This window comes from Lygodium microphyllum, chromosome 6, assembly GCF_053477565.2.
Source record: "Lygodium microphyllum isolate KBCC chromosome 6, Lygodium_microphyllum_v1.1.10, whole genome shotgun sequence".
Lineage (NCBI taxonomy): Eukaryota > Viridiplantae > Streptophyta > Polypodiopsida > Schizaeales > Lygodiaceae > Lygodium > Lygodium microphyllum.
In genome coordinates this window covers 97,571,309-97,588,798 of record NC_141140.1, presented here as the reverse complement: position 1 = coordinate 97,588,798, position 17,490 = coordinate 97,571,309, and the positions used below count along the sequence as shown (strand labels likewise).

General features: G+C 39.5%; 2 pseudogenes; one reads left to right on the top strand and one right to left on the bottom strand.

The window, feature by feature from the left end:
* Window positions 1-7,900: 7,900 nt before the first annotated feature.
* On the bottom strand, window positions 7,901-8,777 carry LOC148034838 (germin-like protein 8-2 pseudogene; annotated as a pseudogene).
* Window positions 8,778-12,097: 3,320 nt separating this feature from the next.
* LOC148034837 (threonine synthase, chloroplastic-like) lies at window positions 12,098-15,500 on the top strand (annotated as a pseudogene).
* The last annotated feature ends 1,990 nt before the right edge of the window (window positions 15,501-17,490 follow it).

Sequence of the window (17,490 nt, the reverse complement as noted above, 5' to 3'; positions counted from 1 at the left end):
GAATATGTGAGAGACCATTGTTTTGAGCCCATTTGCAATTTTGTTGATGGCATTGGGCTATAGCTTACCTGTAGCTCCAACTTTGGCTAGTTGTGACATGTGGGATTGATCTTCACAATCTTGCAAGCTTTGCTACTTTAAGTGGAGATCCTTGGGGCTTGAAATAGATACAGATTATGGCTTCTTATTTAGAAAGATGGACACAAAGGGAGAGAAATCAAGCTATGGCTACTTTCTTGGGTGAAATAATAGTAGGAGAAGAGACTATTAAAGTAGGTCATAGAATCTTAAAAGTTAAAATTAAGAGTAGATTTGCGAAGAGAATATAGCATTTTGGCTTGTGTCAAGCTACAAGTCGGATGAACATTGCTAGAATGAGCTAAAGAAAAGCCAACAAATGCTTTGTACCTACACATGATTTCCACCAAGAAAGGCACACAACTCTTGAGTGTTTTTGGTTGTTGTGCATTCACTAACAAATATTTGTGAAGAAATGTGAGAATAAGTTGTAAAAGCTGAAGAAATTTAAAGTGCATTGAGTGAGATGCTCTTTAGAAGAAGCTGCTTTCTTTCCTTTGACATAGTTTTCATAGAAATTGCCACATTTATGGATACAAATGTAGTACAAGTGCTACTTGATTGCTCATGGAAGTGGTACTGGGTTATTTCAAAACCTAAATCTATGCATATGCTCAAGTAAAAACTTGCTTTCAATCCCATAGTTGCCACTACTTTAGGGATTCTTATTTCAAAGTAGCTACTGAGGGAAAAAATCCCTATGTGGTTTAGTCGGGTTTGAGTTTTCTTACATGTCCTTCCTGTGTGTATTGGTTGTCTCCTCTACAGTTGTCTCCTATGGATTGACATTGCTAGAGTGTGTGAGCGTGGTTGTCGAGAGATTGCTACTTCTTATTATGTGCCTTGCATGTAGTGTGATACTACAATATTGTCCTGCTTGGTTCAATTTCTTCTTACGTATTTCTATATATTTGATGCACCTTGTTGTTTGTCCTCTTTGCAGCCCAAATTGATAGCAATGTGATGTTTTTTTTAGCTTTCTATGCGGCCCATTTCCTAGCAACATGTCTTATTTGTTCTAGTTGTTACACGTTTTTTGATATATCTTTGTGTGTTTTTCATTTTATTTTCATGTTTTTGCTCTATACTTATGTCGACAATCTCTCTTATCTTACAGGACTACATGTTGACTAATATTGTTGACTCTGGTTGTTTGTTACTAGTATCCCCACTCTGAGTTTGGCTTTTTTATTTGTTCTTGGTGAGCAAAATCTATTTTTCTTTCTTTCTTCATTGTCGGTGTGGTAGGTTTTGGTTGTGGGTTGCTTATGTTTTTGGCATTCTATGATTGATTTAGCTAAGCTTCTCATTGTGCCGATACATCTCTATGCATTGCAGAGGGACATACATGCCATAACCATCGATAGCTACATGGAACTACTTGACAATGATAAGCAAGCCCTCCTTTTCTAGCAATTCCCAAGCAACCCATTAGCATTGGCATCGACACAAGTGCTAGAGATTTCCAATTCTATGTAGGAAAACTATCAGATGTTTTATTTTTCCTAAATACTTTATGTTGGGGTAAAATCCCTCTAGGCCTACCAATGTACACTGTGACTGCCTATTCTTTATTCATATATAATATGATAGTGCAATAAGGCTGTCAGTTCAATTGGACAACACCTACATTATGTGTGCTCTTCTCTCACACATCTTCCTCTTCTCCTTCTCCACAACCATTGCATCCCCTTCAACTGGTATCAGAGCTTTGGATCAAAGCTTGATCGTGGAGCCTTGCCTAGTATTACTTCAGCTCAGATTGAAGATTTGGAGCTTGGAGCTTTAATGCCATCCATGGCTTCTTCCCCCCGAGGTAAGATTTCATCTCCCGCCTCTCCCTGGCCCTCATAAGCTCTTTGCAAGTGTTCCTTGGCTTCATTGGGCACCTCGTATTCCCCCATTTACGCCCTTATCCTCATGATAACAAGCATACCTCATAGTAGTAGCTCACGTTTTTTGCGCCTGTTTCAAACTCTGGTTAAAAAAACCCATTTTTTCTCATATCTCGGGTATCCGGAACCCGATTTTTGAAAGGTAAGAGTCTAACTTGGGGTTTTGGCATGCTTCGGACGCAATGGCGATGTCAGATCTATCAAATTCTAATCAGAGAATTTTCTGTAACAGATCTGAGTTGATTTACAACAAGAAAATGTCATGCTCTTAGCTTATGTGATGCTCTCGAGGCTTGTATTTGATGCCCAAATGCTTTTGGGATGTTTGACAAATGTTTTGAGATGCTTTGGGACTTGGTTTGAGCTTCCATAGCTCGATTTATATAGGTATTTACTGTTATACATTGTTTGGACAGCAAGTTTTTATCAAGGATGGCTTATGTGCTCTTTGTTGACATTCAGGTGTCCTGTTGGATGTAATGATGCTTAGTCATCATGGTTTATGCCTAGATATGCTATTTGAGAGCTATTGAACCTTGCTTTGGATGCAGAAACTTTGTTGTTGGTTGGGATCTATGCTACCTTGGTTGACAGGTTATTTTACCTCTAGTTTGGTTATGTCTATGGTCTACGGGTGCTCTCGACTACTTGGGATGATATGCTGATGTATTTGGATGATGCCCCTTTGATGTTTATGCTCCTGGATGCTTCTTGAGCAAAGAGTAGAGGTCAATTCTTGGTTCACTATCATTTTCTTTGCAGCTGGCATTTCACTTGATAAGGTTTATGCCCCGTGCTTTTGGGTTCGGTTGCAATATGGCAGATGTTTGGGCTTGAATCCACTTGCATTTGAGAATTTTGTGGAGCAGTTTGCATTTGGTCGGCTTATCACTTATGCAGCTTGGATGCTATTTGGCCCTTAATGCGTTGATTATGAATCTTGGATTTACTTGGATATAGATACATGTTTGAGCAATGCTTGCTCCATTGTCTAGGCAGTTGGTTATTGATCTTTAATTGCTAATTAATGCTTGGTTCTTTGTGGGTTACTCCTTGATCAATGGACTTCTTAATAGTGATGGGGTTTAGTAGTTATGGCTTTGTTGCTTGTGTGTTTCCTAGCTTCTATGCTAGTTGGGTTTCTTTTGCCCATACAGGTCAGAGTGCAGTTGCTCTTGATGCTTACCCGGCTATGCACTTTCTCTACTGTCATATACTTTACAGAGCCACTTATTTGGATGTTGTTGTACAGATACTTGGACTTCTCCTGGAGCTTGAATCTTGCAGGATGCTTTGCCACTTGTCGGTCTTTACTTGACTTGGATGTTCCTAGGTGACATGATGTACTGCAGAGCTATGCATATGCGTATGGTTATGGACTGATTTCATGGCTAAATAACATATGCTCTTATGATAGATCTCTTATGCTTTACCGTACTGTGGTTGGTTATGTCATGCAATTGGCTACAACTCTTCTTCATGTGGGAGCTTTTGCATCCTTGGTTGATGCCTTTATGTCCTCCCGTCTATTGAGGTTTCATGAGCCTTTGGAGCATGCTTCTACCATTGATGTACTTATAGATTATTGTCTTTATGAGCAGGTTCCCTCAGTTGGGACAACCCTCGACTCCTTAAGCTCTGTGGATGCTATGGATAGCCCTATTCATGATGACTTGGATTCCTCGTCATCTTCTGTAGGTTCTTCAGTTATAGATGTTGTATGCTTCCATTGTAGAAAGCTTGGGCATGTTAAAAGAAAATGTTTTAGATGGATTAGAGAGCAGTAGAGATAGAGACAGAATCGACATGAGCAAAGAGTAAGTGATGCAACAGGTATTACCACTCTTTCTAGTGGTGAGGTACATGCAGTTACCCATGATGATGCACTTGAGCATGTCCTCCTGTCATCTAGTTTCCCTATAGCTTATTTGCTCAATGATCAGACCCATTCCTTTGATTGGCTTTTCGACTCTATGGCATCTTGTCATGTTACCCCTCATAGAGCATGGTTCTCTTCTTACAAGGAGGTTGATGGATGTATTGATCTGGGCCTTGAGCAGACTTATGCTATTGTTGGTACATGGTACATACACCTAGCTTTGCTTAATGGGACTTCTCTTATGCTCAGGATTGTTCTACATGTTCCCATGCTCAGTAAGAGCTTGATTTCTGTCAATCAGTTGCATGATGCAGGTTACTCTATTTCTCTTCAAGATAGGTCATGGAATATCTCTCGTGTTTTCTTGGTTTCAGCTTGAGGTTCTAGAGTTGGTTCTCATTACCCAATGCATGTCTCTTGTGTGGGAGATTCTATGGTTGCAATTATCGGGATACCACATGCATTGTTATGGCATTATTGCCTAGGCCATATGCACCACAGAGAGATGGAGATCTTGTCTCATTCAAAGTCATTACTGCCTCGTATGTCACTTATAGATCTTGATGCTTGCCATGATTGTACTCTTGGTCTTTGTAGAGCCCGCTTGGCTTATGGCGATCGTACGAGACATGCTCCTCTAGATCTTGTACATTGTGCAGTATATGGACCTATACCTTCCCAATCACTTGGTGGAGCTTCGTACTTTGTGACCTTTATTGATCATGCTACCCATCGTGTTTGGGATTTTCCCTTGGTGCAGATTGAGGATTCTACAGTTATACTTGACAGCTGTATGGATTTTGCTAGTAGCAGGCCTAGATGCTTGCAGATGGATTATGAGAGTCATGCTCTCTCTCCTAGCTTTCGGACCTCTTGTCAGTATTATGGCAATGATTTCTTGTGCCCTCGGCATTATGGGATTACTCATGGCATGTGCCTGACCTTACAGGCAAAGGTTGCTTCTATGCTTACCACAGCTAGGTTGTCTTATGGCTTTTGGGTTGAGGCCCTTATGACGCTAGTCTATTTGGTTAACAGAATGTTGTGCTTGACCTTGGATGTTATTACACCCCATGAGGAATGGAGTGGCATGCAGCCCTCCTATGATTACTTGAGGATGTTTGGCTGCTGGCATTTGTATGTATGTGAGATATGTCTATGTCATGTATCCTCCTTGGTTATGGAGATGGTGACTTTCAAGCTTGCAGCTTATGGGATTTGGATGCCCAGCAGGTTATACGCAGCTGTCATACTGTCTTTTATGAGACGTAGACAAGCCTCATGATGCACGTTCAGTGCGCTTTATGGTTGATGCTACAGTTATATGTCAGTCTTCCATTTCGCTGAGGCCACATACTATCTTGAGACCCTATCTGACATGTGTCTGGGATATTGGCCGTTCTTCTATGATTGAATTTAGAGAGTCTATGTGCTCTCACTTGTCTCCTATGCGCCACGCTGATGCTATGCGCTACTCTGATGCATATGCTTTACAGCCGTGCATTGATGAGTTGTGCTTGCTTCATGAGAAGCATTCTTGGATTACTCCATTGTATGGAGCTGCATGATCACTTATCTCTTGGATGTTATGGACTCGAGGATGCTTGACTCTTCTTCTGTAGAGGTTGCCGACACCTGCTGCATAGTTGGCTTTCCGATTGGGTGTCGGCTGAGATGTTATAATTCCTCACCTTATCTTTTTTTTCATTTTCTCTGTTTTCACTCCCCAGCCACATTGGTCTTTTAGTGGGAGGTTGTTGGTGTAAAAGGCCTCTGGGCCTACCTGTGTACACTGTGATCACCCATTCTTTATTCATATATAATATGATAGTGCAATAAGGCTATCAGTTCAGTTGGACAGCACCTACATGTGTGTGCTCTTCTCTCCCACATCTTCCTCTTCTCCTTCTCCACTGCCATTACATCCCCTTCACTTTCCCTAATTATGTGTGTTTTTAACTGTGGATTTGATAGGGGATTCCTTATTTTTTCCTACGTAGAAAATGATCAAAAGTTCCTTGTGCTTTAGCCTCAAGTATCACCTTTGATTCGAAGATACCCTTTGTGGCTGTTGTGATGCTGATTGGGGAGGTGGTGTTCTCACTCATAGATTGACTACTGATGACTACCTGCTTCTCATGGGTGGTTCTTCTATTTGGAGTGCCAAGAAGTAAAATTATATCACATTGTCTACCATGAAAGATGAATATGTAGCTCTCTCTCTTGAAGCCAAACATTGGTTATTTATGGATTATACAAATGATCTAGGAATTGAACTTCTACTATAAAGTTGCTTCATTTACCATTTATTGTGATAATCAATCTTATATCACACTCATCACTTTAGGTGATGTCATTTCTGACAAACTCAAACACATTAGTTTATGTTTCCATTTTGTAATTTAATAATTATATTAGGAGAGCTATCTTCACATTGAGCATGTGCCTAGTTCTTACTAGATAGACATTTTCACAAAACTTGTCACTGATGAAAAATTTCGTCTCACCTCTAATGCTCTTGATTTCTGTTGACATCTTTTTTTGTACTTGCAACCCATTCTTTTCTTTAAGGGGATAAAAAGTAGTAACTGATTTTCTTCCAATCATTTTTAAATTTGTCTTTTCTCGATTTAAAGAAGGTATGTTGGAAGAATATTCAAATATCTTTAAATATAAGCCTTCAAAAGTCAACAAAGATTATCCATTGCACATCTTCTCATTTATGATCATCTTATCATATAGGATTTACTAAGTGGATACTTTTTTCCATTAACCACACACCTTTCACATTGACCTCTTTATGAGGCATCCTTATATACAAGCATTGCTTGTACAACAATGAACACAATCAAGTCTTTTACTTTCTTTCACTCTTGCATTCTTATCTCCATTTTCTTAGAGTTGGTTCTAGAGTGTGAAGTAGCTCAGGGGATTTATCTATAAGTATTCATCTATATAGCATGCATTCAAAGGATATTAAGAAATATCCTTTCTTTATATGCTATATGACCCTAAAATGACCCCTTTTACTTTACTAAACTTACACATTTTTTTTCAAATTGCAATTGAAAAATCCTATTTGTAAATATAATCTTATAAAGTTTATGAAATATTTCTTTTGAACTTATGTGGTATCTTACATGATCTATAAGGTGGACTCCCTGGGGAAGCAACAAAGATAAAGATGCATTAGTGCATTTATTCCATATAATTATAATTGCCTTTATTGTTTGAATGTGTTATCCTTTCTATATGGTGAAAGTGTGCTCACTAACATAAAAGACTTGATATGTACCACATTAGCTAGTGACACCTAATCTAGTAGAAATGGTAATAACAATACTAGTCGTAGCAAAGCAGAAGGATAAATCATAGTAGCAGTAGTAGGAGGAGGAGGAGGAGGAGGAGCATCAATTATCATAGCATTACTAGTAGCAAAAAGCAACAATAGTAGTTATTGTAATGTTCATAGAAACTATATTTTCTAAATCACATGCAAAATTTTAAAATTCATAAATTGAATGGTATTTTTTAGTAAAATTCATAGTGCTTCTTTTGCATAAAGAGAAGTTTGAAAATTTGATAAGGCAGTAATAATAGCGATTTTTGCAATATTCATGGTAACTATATTGTGTAGAAGGGCTTTTCTTGCATAACGTTATTGGTGCTTCCCATTTTGATATTTTTTTTCATAAATAAACTTGGGAATCATGGAACATGAAACCTCAAATTTTTGTGATCTCTGAATGGATTACTTTTTATGATTTCCAAATTTGTAGGTGTTGCGTGTAAAATTAGGGCACAGTATCAAAGAAAGGTGATGGCAAGAATATCGATTCTATAGCAATAATGCTTAAGAATATTGATTTCATGTATAGCAATAATGTGTTAACTTACTGCGACATAGATATCAGGATGACCACGGGAGGGCGGTGATGACGGATATATTAGCACGATAACGGGAGTGTGGTGGCGACCCTTAATGAGGCTGGGAACCTCGACTGTGCAGCAATGATGTGTTGAGATGGTGTGACACGTATTAGTACCATCACGGTTGTGTGGTGGCGACGCTTTTAATGAGGCTATAAACCTCGTCCTTGTCGATGCCGAAGGCGGTCTCCAGCACGTCCTCGGGCAGGGGAGGCTTGGCGGCGAACAGAGCGGGGGCGACCTGGGAGGTGCCCGGGTTCTGGCTGTTGAGCGCGGAGATAGCGAGGGCAGGCTTCTTCTTGTCCGGGTTGATCTGGAAGTGGACGAGACCGCGGGGAAAGACGAAGAGATCGCCCTTGTACAGGGTCTGATGGAAGAGGGTGTTGTTGGTGGTGGAGACGAAGCCTACCACAAGCGTGCCCTCGGCAAGGAAGAGAACCTCGGTGGCACGCGGGTGGACGTGTGGAGGGTTGAGCCCACCATTGGGCGCGAAGTCGATGCGGGCCACGGACAGGCCTTGGGTGTTGAGTCCAGGGAAGGTGAGGGCCGACGCCAGCTGCACAGCGGAGCCGAGCGCCTTGTTAAACTGGCCTTGCTGGCGAAGCAGAGGAGAGGCGAAGTCCTTGGCCTGCACTTGTTGGGGATTCTTGCACAGCAGACCGTTCACGGTTGTGATTCCGGCCGCCTGCGCCCCCTGATCAGCTACGCAGAAGTCCTGCAAGGGGTCCTCGTCCGCCGCCTCAGTGCGAGTTATCGGGTGGACGAGCTGCTGCGCCAACGTGATAGCTACAATTAGCATAGCCAGCTTTAGTGATGATGCCATGGATACAGTATTGCGTATGGTGAGTGCAGGACGGTAGCTATGAGAAAGCAGGGGCCCGAATGGTTCTCTACTAGCTAGTTAACCTCTTCCGATCAACGAATACTGTATTACCAGAGCACGCTTTTCCGCAAGCACAAGCGCGGCTTTCTAACGTCTAGGAATGAGCAACTGCTGCACCGCTGATCGCATGGTGGGAAGATGGAGCCTTCGATTCCATATAAGTAGTACGAGGTAGATGCGTGGATAATCGTTCGTATACCAGGTCATGAGCTTGTTTACCAGGTCTTTCACGCGGGGAGGTTTTTCGTCGCACAGCAAGTTTTGTCCGGCCTGATTAACATTAAAATAAGAGACTCTACTTTTAAACCCACGTGTATGCAGAAAGTATTTATCTTATTCAAAATACCTATGAAGTCGTCGTCCACGCGTTCATGGAATGCGTCCGGTCTCTCCCGCCTACGACTTGGTAGTTAACCATTTCTCATCGGGTTTCTTGTCACACGCTTAATTTATTGAATTCCAACGTCTATGATGTTTTTACAAAGATGGATAGAAAACATGTTTTCATGAGCGTTGCCCGTTTATGGAAAATGACCACTACAAGGTGTGAGACTCGGGATTTTCATATTTATATCATTAACCCATCTAATATTGCGATTGGTAGCATAAACTAATGCTATTCTTGCAATGTGCAAAGTAATGCAATATAACCCAAGACTTGCTAGATAGAATGTAGTGAGATGGTGTAATAAACCCAAGGTCAAGAGTTCCATTCTTATGGGAAGCACTATCCTACAATGTAACAAGGTGATGTAATCATAAGGGCCAGCTAAGGTAAAAGTAGAGAGGCTAAGTTCAAATATAATAATCACATGGGAAATTTACATAGGAATAGTTATAAAGTTCTAAAATAATATAGAAATTTAGATAAATTTCAAGAAATGAGTTACTCAGATTACACATATCAAGTTCTTGTTTTGCTTAGTTTTAAGTTTTTATTTTACAAGTTAATAGTAAGATATACATAATGATCTCTTTAAAATTTCTCTATCATGTTATATTATGTATATTTGATTTGGTTTAGGAATTTTCTCAACAACTCTATTTGTGTGTGTGTGCACGTGTGCATAGATATGTGCAAGTGGAGAATGGGCTCGAAGGGTTCACTATATATATCCCCTCTGTATCATGTGCGTTCAAGGCCTGTTTATACATAATCTTATGTGTGAATATTTCTTGAATAAAACCCTAAGGAGTCCACCTTATAGAACATGTAAATTACCACGTGAGTTCAAAGAAAAATGTATTTTACTTAGTAAAATTTACAAAAATGATTGTTAAATTTTACTTCGAAAAAAACACATATTTTTAGTAAAGTAGAAAGGGTCCTTTTATGGCCTTATAGCATGCAAAGAAAGGTATTTCTTAATAGCCTTTCAGCACATATTATATAGATGATTTTTTATAGCTACACCCCCTCAGAATAAAACACAACCCTTATTTATTCAATCTATAAGTAACTCCTTTATATGACACCGTTCTTTATGTATAAAAATGTAAAAATAGTATTTTTTAAATTGCTTATTTTGAACCCATGTGATACACACATATTCAAGAGTAACCGCCTCAAGGGGATGAGCATTACACGTGCAAGTTACACATGGGTACACATTTATATGTGTGTGTAGACATGTCTATGTATGCATGTTAAACATATAACCTTTCCAAATACCTCTCCATATAGGGATATGCACTCATGCATGTGTACTAACAAAATAGTGATTAAGGATGTTTAAAAGAAGATCAAAAGACTTCTATAGCTAAGTTTTAACACTTGCAAGCAAGCATTTTCTAACATAGTGGACTAGTTATGGATTATAATGCAACTCTATTACACTGCACACACAAGTTATTTGAAAACAAATGAGTAGGCATTTAGCTTTTGTGAACATCAACCATGTGTGCATATGGGAAGGTGAAATAAGCTTAATAAACTCATTTTATAGAGACCTTTATGGTGTAGACCAATTAGACATATTTTTCTTTATAATGATGGTAACGATGAAATTTTCTTTATAATCTCATCTTTATGAGTGAACAAGAAAAGTAGCACTACATTAGCATATACTAATGAGATAAAGAGATGTCTTAGTTGTCCTTTTGACTAGTGTATATGAGAATGGAAAACCAAACACACACAAGCAAACCCTCCTCACTACAACATATCCTTTGGTAAGTAAAGATTGTAGTACTATTTGACTTGTAAGAATTTGCTCTTGTTAGTGGGGTTTCACTTCCTAGCTTGAATGCAAGAACTAAAAGCTTAATAACCATATACTAATGTAACTGTTTTTGCCACTTGTATCTGGCTTCTACGTCATTAGTTGGATTTTCTAGAAGAATTTGTAGATAAGACCAACAATGGTAGCTCCATTTGAATGTTTCAACATCACATATTGTGGTATGACAATTGTTGGGCCCCTTGTATCAGCAACTACCACTATGCATCTCATGGTCCTAGTAGTTACAAAACTTGCATATTTAGGTGGATGGACAAAACCCCATCCATGTAGACCACTTATATGGTAATCTATATGTTCTACTATGGAGATAAGCATCCTTTGTTGGGAAATCTTTGTATCCACAAAGAATGAAGTTGCACTTAGATGATTACCAAGGCTAATTATTGCACCATATTGCCCAAGTTGGCCCTTACGAGCTAGCCACTTCTTCACTCAGCATGGTTGGCCTTTCCTTTTCTCAACTTGCTACTAGTAGGATGACTGATGAATTATTTGACTCCCATGACATAATGTGCCTTTATGGACTATTTAGTTGCATCTTTGCCTTTTCCTATAGCTAATTTATCACACCTATTAGAGGCAGAATTAATTTTGCTAGGCCAAAAAATTAACAAGCACTACATGCCAACAACCTTTCAGTATGTTTTTGTCACATCAAAGTGCATGTAATCGTTTCCTTCTCTGCCCAAGTAATGCATGATAACTCCTATTATCATTATTTCCTATCTTCCCCAGCCTTATATCCCTCTCACCTTGTAGTGCAATTTCATCCATAGTGGCCTTCATGGTGATACAGTACAAGTGCTTATCTACATCGTGTATGGATATATGGTCCAAGGTTATATATATGAAAGGGATTTGCTTGATCCAACTTTGGGTAAATAGCCAAGAAAGCAAGCTTCCAGTACCAAGGATTCCATGGCATGCTATGCTTCAATTAGAGCAGATTGCATGTGAGATAGATATGGTTCTATGGTCCTTTTCTATGATCAAGGTATGTCTATGAGATACATTGACATTTATGCTTCTTTGGAGATGGTATCTAGAGTGGAAGTGGCTATCCCAACTAGCTTTCTAGAGGTTCTTCTAAGATGTCAAAAATCTGTTGATGATAAAGCTTCTTTGGTTGCTATGGTGGTATGGGCACATTGTGGTCATCTTGAGGTTCTTCTAGGGTATGTGCTAAAAGATGGTGGACCTCGAAGGTATGCCTATGAGCTACATTGACATTGGTGCTTCTTTGAAGATGGTGTCTAGAGTGGAAGTAGCTATCCCAAGTAGCTTTCTAGAGGCTCTTCTAAGATGTTGGCAATATGGGGATGATTAAGGTTATTTGGGGGCTATGATTAAGCTTATTTGTTGGCTATGGTGACAAGTTTTTAGTGTAAAGGCTTCTTTTATCACAATAATGAGTTACTGGGATTGTCTATTTTTTCTCCATTTTGATGGGTGCATTCGATGGTTGATACAACTTTGAAATAATTGCATGCATTAGGGCCACTAAAATAAAAATTTCCCTTGCTCATGTTTCAATGAATGTGTAGGATGTACTTGCATTTATCATAGCTATGAAGTGCTCAGAAGAATTTCGAATGCAAATTTGCACCTACTACAAACTCCATTCAAAGGTCATTCACTTGCTTTACTAGGGTGTGCAATGGTAAATCACAACTAAAGTATTATGCTTTTGTTCACATGTGACTTTTTTGCCATGCAAAGGCCAAAGAGAATATTGAATAACATAGTTATCTATCTAATGTAGCTTGTAGAATGTTTTTTCTAGCTAAACTAGTAAGAAGAGTTAACAAATAGTATTTTTTGACAATTTTTTAAAGCTAAACCAATAAAAAAAGGTGGTGTCTGAACATAGCACTATTCGTTAGATCTGCTCACCCATGGAGACTCGCCTCTTCCACTTTGGCCTCTAGGAAAAAGAAGGCAACTGACAACATCTGTGACAATGCATGCCACCATGGTTTGTTCGAGCCGCCTACTACCTTCTCTGCCAAGTAAGTTCCTTTTAGCCCTGATGCCAAGAGGCATATTACACGATGGATTCCGTAAACTTTTATTATCGGGGCTCATACAAAAAGTGGATTCTTTATGCGAGAAGTTGACGGGGATGCCTATCCTTTTCGGGCGTTTTGTTAATTTAGTGTGTACATGGGTGATTCCATAGCGGGTGATTCCGCAAAATACATATTTAAATTAATAAACGTTTATGAGTTTAGAGTGCGCACTCGTGATAAATTAAGGTTAGGATTGATTTCTAACCAATTGATTTATTTATGTAGCTAAAGACTGCTAGGTATTCACTTTTGTCGGTTTAATTGTATTATTTTACTAACAATTGTGAATGCTTCAGTTGATGTGTAGAGATAGCAGCAGTGGCAGTGGAAAGCATTGGAGGATAGCGTGTATTCGATTTATCATCTATATTTTGATGGGCACATACCTTAGGCATAGTGCCTATATTTTGTCGTGCCTATTTATCAAGGCGTTTAATATTTATTTATTATTTTTGTATACGTGTGGGTGCACGATTTAGATATTTGTATTTGGACATTGTATTGGGTATGCCTGACTTCTTGGGCGCCCATTAGCTTTGTTTCTATTTGGCACTAAAGCAAACTCAAAAGCAAAAAGCATGCTATTTTGTAATTTAGGCTATTATTTGAGCTTGAAGATGATTAATACATAAAAATACATGCTTTGTGGAGCGCTCACACAAGCAAGGCATGGGGGGAGATTGCACCCAATTGGTCTCTTGTTCATGTCATGCATGTTTTCTACATTGATTTGTGTGCAAAAAGTAGAGTTCTTTTGTTCTTGGGGACCTTCTGATGCTCACTACGCGTGCTTACGGCATCCAGTCTGTGCACCAGAATACACGCTATCCTCCAATGCTTTGCACCGCCACTGTTGCTATCTCTACACATCAACTGAAGCATTCACAATCGTTAGTAAAATAATACAATTAAACTGACAAAAGTGAATACCTAGCAGTCTTCAACTACATAAATAAATCAATTGGTTAGAAATCAATCCTAACCTTAATTTATCACGAGTACGCACTCTAAACTCATAAGCATTTATTAATTTAAATATGTATTTTGCGGAATCACCCGCTATGGAATCACCCATGTACACACTAAATTAACAAAACGCCCGAAAAGGATAGGCGTCCCCATCAACTTCTCGCACAAAGAATCCACTTTGTGTGTGAGCCCCAATAATAAAAGTTTACGGAATCCACCATAAAACCTCACGTAATCCACCGAGGCACGGAATCCACCGTGTAATATGCCTCCTAGCATCAAGCCCATATGACCCTATCGACGAGGGGTATTTGTTGGACAAGGTCATTTACAAAATCAAGGATGGTTTGCTTCTTGATGTTGAGCATGATATGGAGGCCCTAAGGAATATGATGTGAAGTACTTGAACTCTGTTTGATTCCTATGTCAGTAAAACTACTTGGCCGTTTTGGATCAAGTGCTTGGAGTAATGAAAAGTGTGTACTTCCTTAAATGGACAATGATGATATTGTAAATTATTTTCGAGGGAACTCAAATTTTTTCCATGCACGGAAATTTGACAATGGGATGTTGAATTTGAATGACTTGTGGGTGAAGTAGTGTGGTATTAGTCACATGAGGAGCTTTAAGGATCTTGGCATGACGGTCTTGTTGAATCAAGAGAAGAGGTTAAGGAAAATGAATAAGCCTCTCATTCATGTCACCTATGCATCAACTATTGATACATGTGTAACACTTTCAACTTATTTTGCTGCAACTGGCATTCCTCTTATTGTGTTTTCCCAGCAAATAAAATCTGAATTGCCCAGTTGGTGCAACAAATTGCCAATGCGGTAGTCTTATTGAGCTTGGACACTAATTTTGATAGGTGCTTGCATCTATTATGAGAAGTGATAGAAGCAATGCACATATACTTGGCTAATTCTTTATAAAGCCTTCACTTGGAAGGCCAGAAAACTATAGCCATAGAGATTTTGAGTAGGACATTCCTCATTGGGTTATTGTACCTCAAAGCAATCATGGGAACATCTATGCTTTGTGTTAGGGGTTTATTACGTGCAAAGAACTTGTCTTGACTAATTGGATTCCCAGGCTAGTTAGTGCACAAGCTACAACAACAAATGCCAATCTAGTGCATCTATATTATAATACTAGGTGGAATAATTATACACATATCAAGGCCAACCCCACTTTTGCATCTGCTATTCAAACTAGTGATTTAGTATCCATTGATAATGCAGTTTATGCCCTTTGAGATTTTGACAAGATTTTAAGAGGTTATAAAAGAAGAACTAATGGATGTTGGTGCTTTGGCTAATAGGACTGAAGTGTTTACTTGCCCACACACTTGCATGGCACTATCTGCCTTGATGAAGTTGCGAGAGAAGAATGTAATTGGGCCCAACTAATCATACTATTGTTATGAGTGCAGCTCATGCCCTGATGTTCAGTCATTCCAAAATTGCTTACCAATTGAAGGAGATACTAGAGTTGCAGTCAAAGTATGCTACCCTCCCAATTGAAATAAAGCTTAATTTAGGGTCTCTCTCATAGGCACATTTCTAAGAAGGAAACTAATCTAGAGTGTCAATATCTTTAAGGTTATTTGCACATTTCATGTTGACAAGTGGAATGTGCAACCAATATTTCTATGGTAAATCACATCTCTCATTTTGATAAGAGCATGGTGTCTTGGATTTATCTTTATGGTGCAAAAAAAAACACTTCATGGGTTGGAATTCAGCATATCTCTTACATTGTGTAATAAGGACAGGCTAATCATGGAATTTTTCATATCTCTCACATTGTGTAATAAGGACAAGCTAATCATTATGATACCCATAAGTTTGTTCTTACATCTCCTATTGGAAGATTTAGACTTCTTAATTATCTTTTACTACTTCTTGGCCTTCTGAGTTAGACCGTGATTGTATCTCTGATGTTTTGAGCTTTATAGGTTTGAGTGCTAAGTCAACTACTACTATGGAGGTTATAGGATACCTATGAAATGGGCACTAATGGACTATGGCATAGGCACATTTTTGAGCAGCAAATTGACCCAAAGTGCTACTGTCTCTGAGGTCACATGCACATTTCATTTTGATAGGTGCAATGTGCAACCTTAGTGATTTTGTGGTAAATTTCATCTTCCATATTTTGACAAGTGCCACATTTTTCTTTGGAGTTATCTTTATGCTACACAAGAATTAAGCTTTACGGGTTGGAATTTTGTAGATCTTTGATCTTATGTACTAGTAATAGTGAAAGTAGTAGGTATTTCTGTTTTAGAGTAAAACACTAGACATCATCTCCTATTGTCTTGCCTTGTGAGGGATGTGTGAATTGTAATAAGGTCAAGTTGATCATTAAGGTACCCACACATTTTTTCATATGTCTCTTGTACTAGGTTTTGACCACAATGAAGATTATTGTGATGATGAAGGCCTTGATTGATTCCCTTTGTTAGTGGTCATTGAATGCAATAGAGAGTGTCAAAATTATTACTCACATTTAGAGCTTACTTAAATATTCTGGATATGTATGGAAGATGCCATATAGATGTTCTATGCAATATGTCCTCAATTTGTATGCTTTTATTTAGATGTAACTTATTAATGTTATGCAAGGTGAAGTAGAGAAAATCTCTTTGAAGATGTAATATTTCCACTTAAAAATATTATTAAACCGACCTCCCTCGCACCGTGTAAAACTCGTGTAAAGGTTATCTTCAGTGCCAACAGTTAATCTGTAACCCGCACACGAGAAATCAAGGACTCTACATTGGCAAACCGAGCTGAGGGTTTAAAACCGCTTAAACCGCGGGGAAACACCCTCTTGGGAGGAGGTTAAGTGGATAACGTGCAATTTATTGCAAAAAAATTTTATCCCTTTTTCCCCAACCGATGCACAGCTGGAGGAGAGGGAGTGTGGGGGGATGGGCTAGTAGTGGGCTGCATGAGCAGGGGGGGAGAGAGCCATGCAAAGGGCCACATGGGGGAGGCCCCTCTCCCCCTTGGACTATATAAACCCCCTAGTGGGGAGGAAAGGGGGAGATTGAGAGGTCACTGTGCTGAAGGTCGGGTGTTGCACCATTGAGGAGGAGAGGGAGCCGTCGCTGCCTGAGTACGCCGCCCCTTTGCAAACGTCGCTACTGCTGTCGCAAAGTCTGCCACCTGTGGCTTGACAGCCGCCGCCATCCTCACGCTGTCATTCCTCTTCCACGATTGCCCTCCCTCTTTCCACGTGGTGTTCTACACATCCCAGAAGCTTCTTAGAAGCTTCTTTAAGAAGCTCCTAAGGGGGCTTCCTGAAGCCCCCCTTCCCACTAGATTTCCCATAAGTCCATTCCTACCCCCTCCCCCTCCCCCCCGGGTCTTTGAAGAGAAGAAGAGGAAGCTTATAAAGCCCCCTTTCTACTAATCCCCCATAAGGCCGGCCCTAGCCCTAGCCCGGCGGGATTTAAAGTCTCCATTCCCACAAGGCCCTTCACAAGAGCCCTTTCGCAAACCCCCTCCTTTTTCGAAAAAGGCCCAAAGCTCCAAAG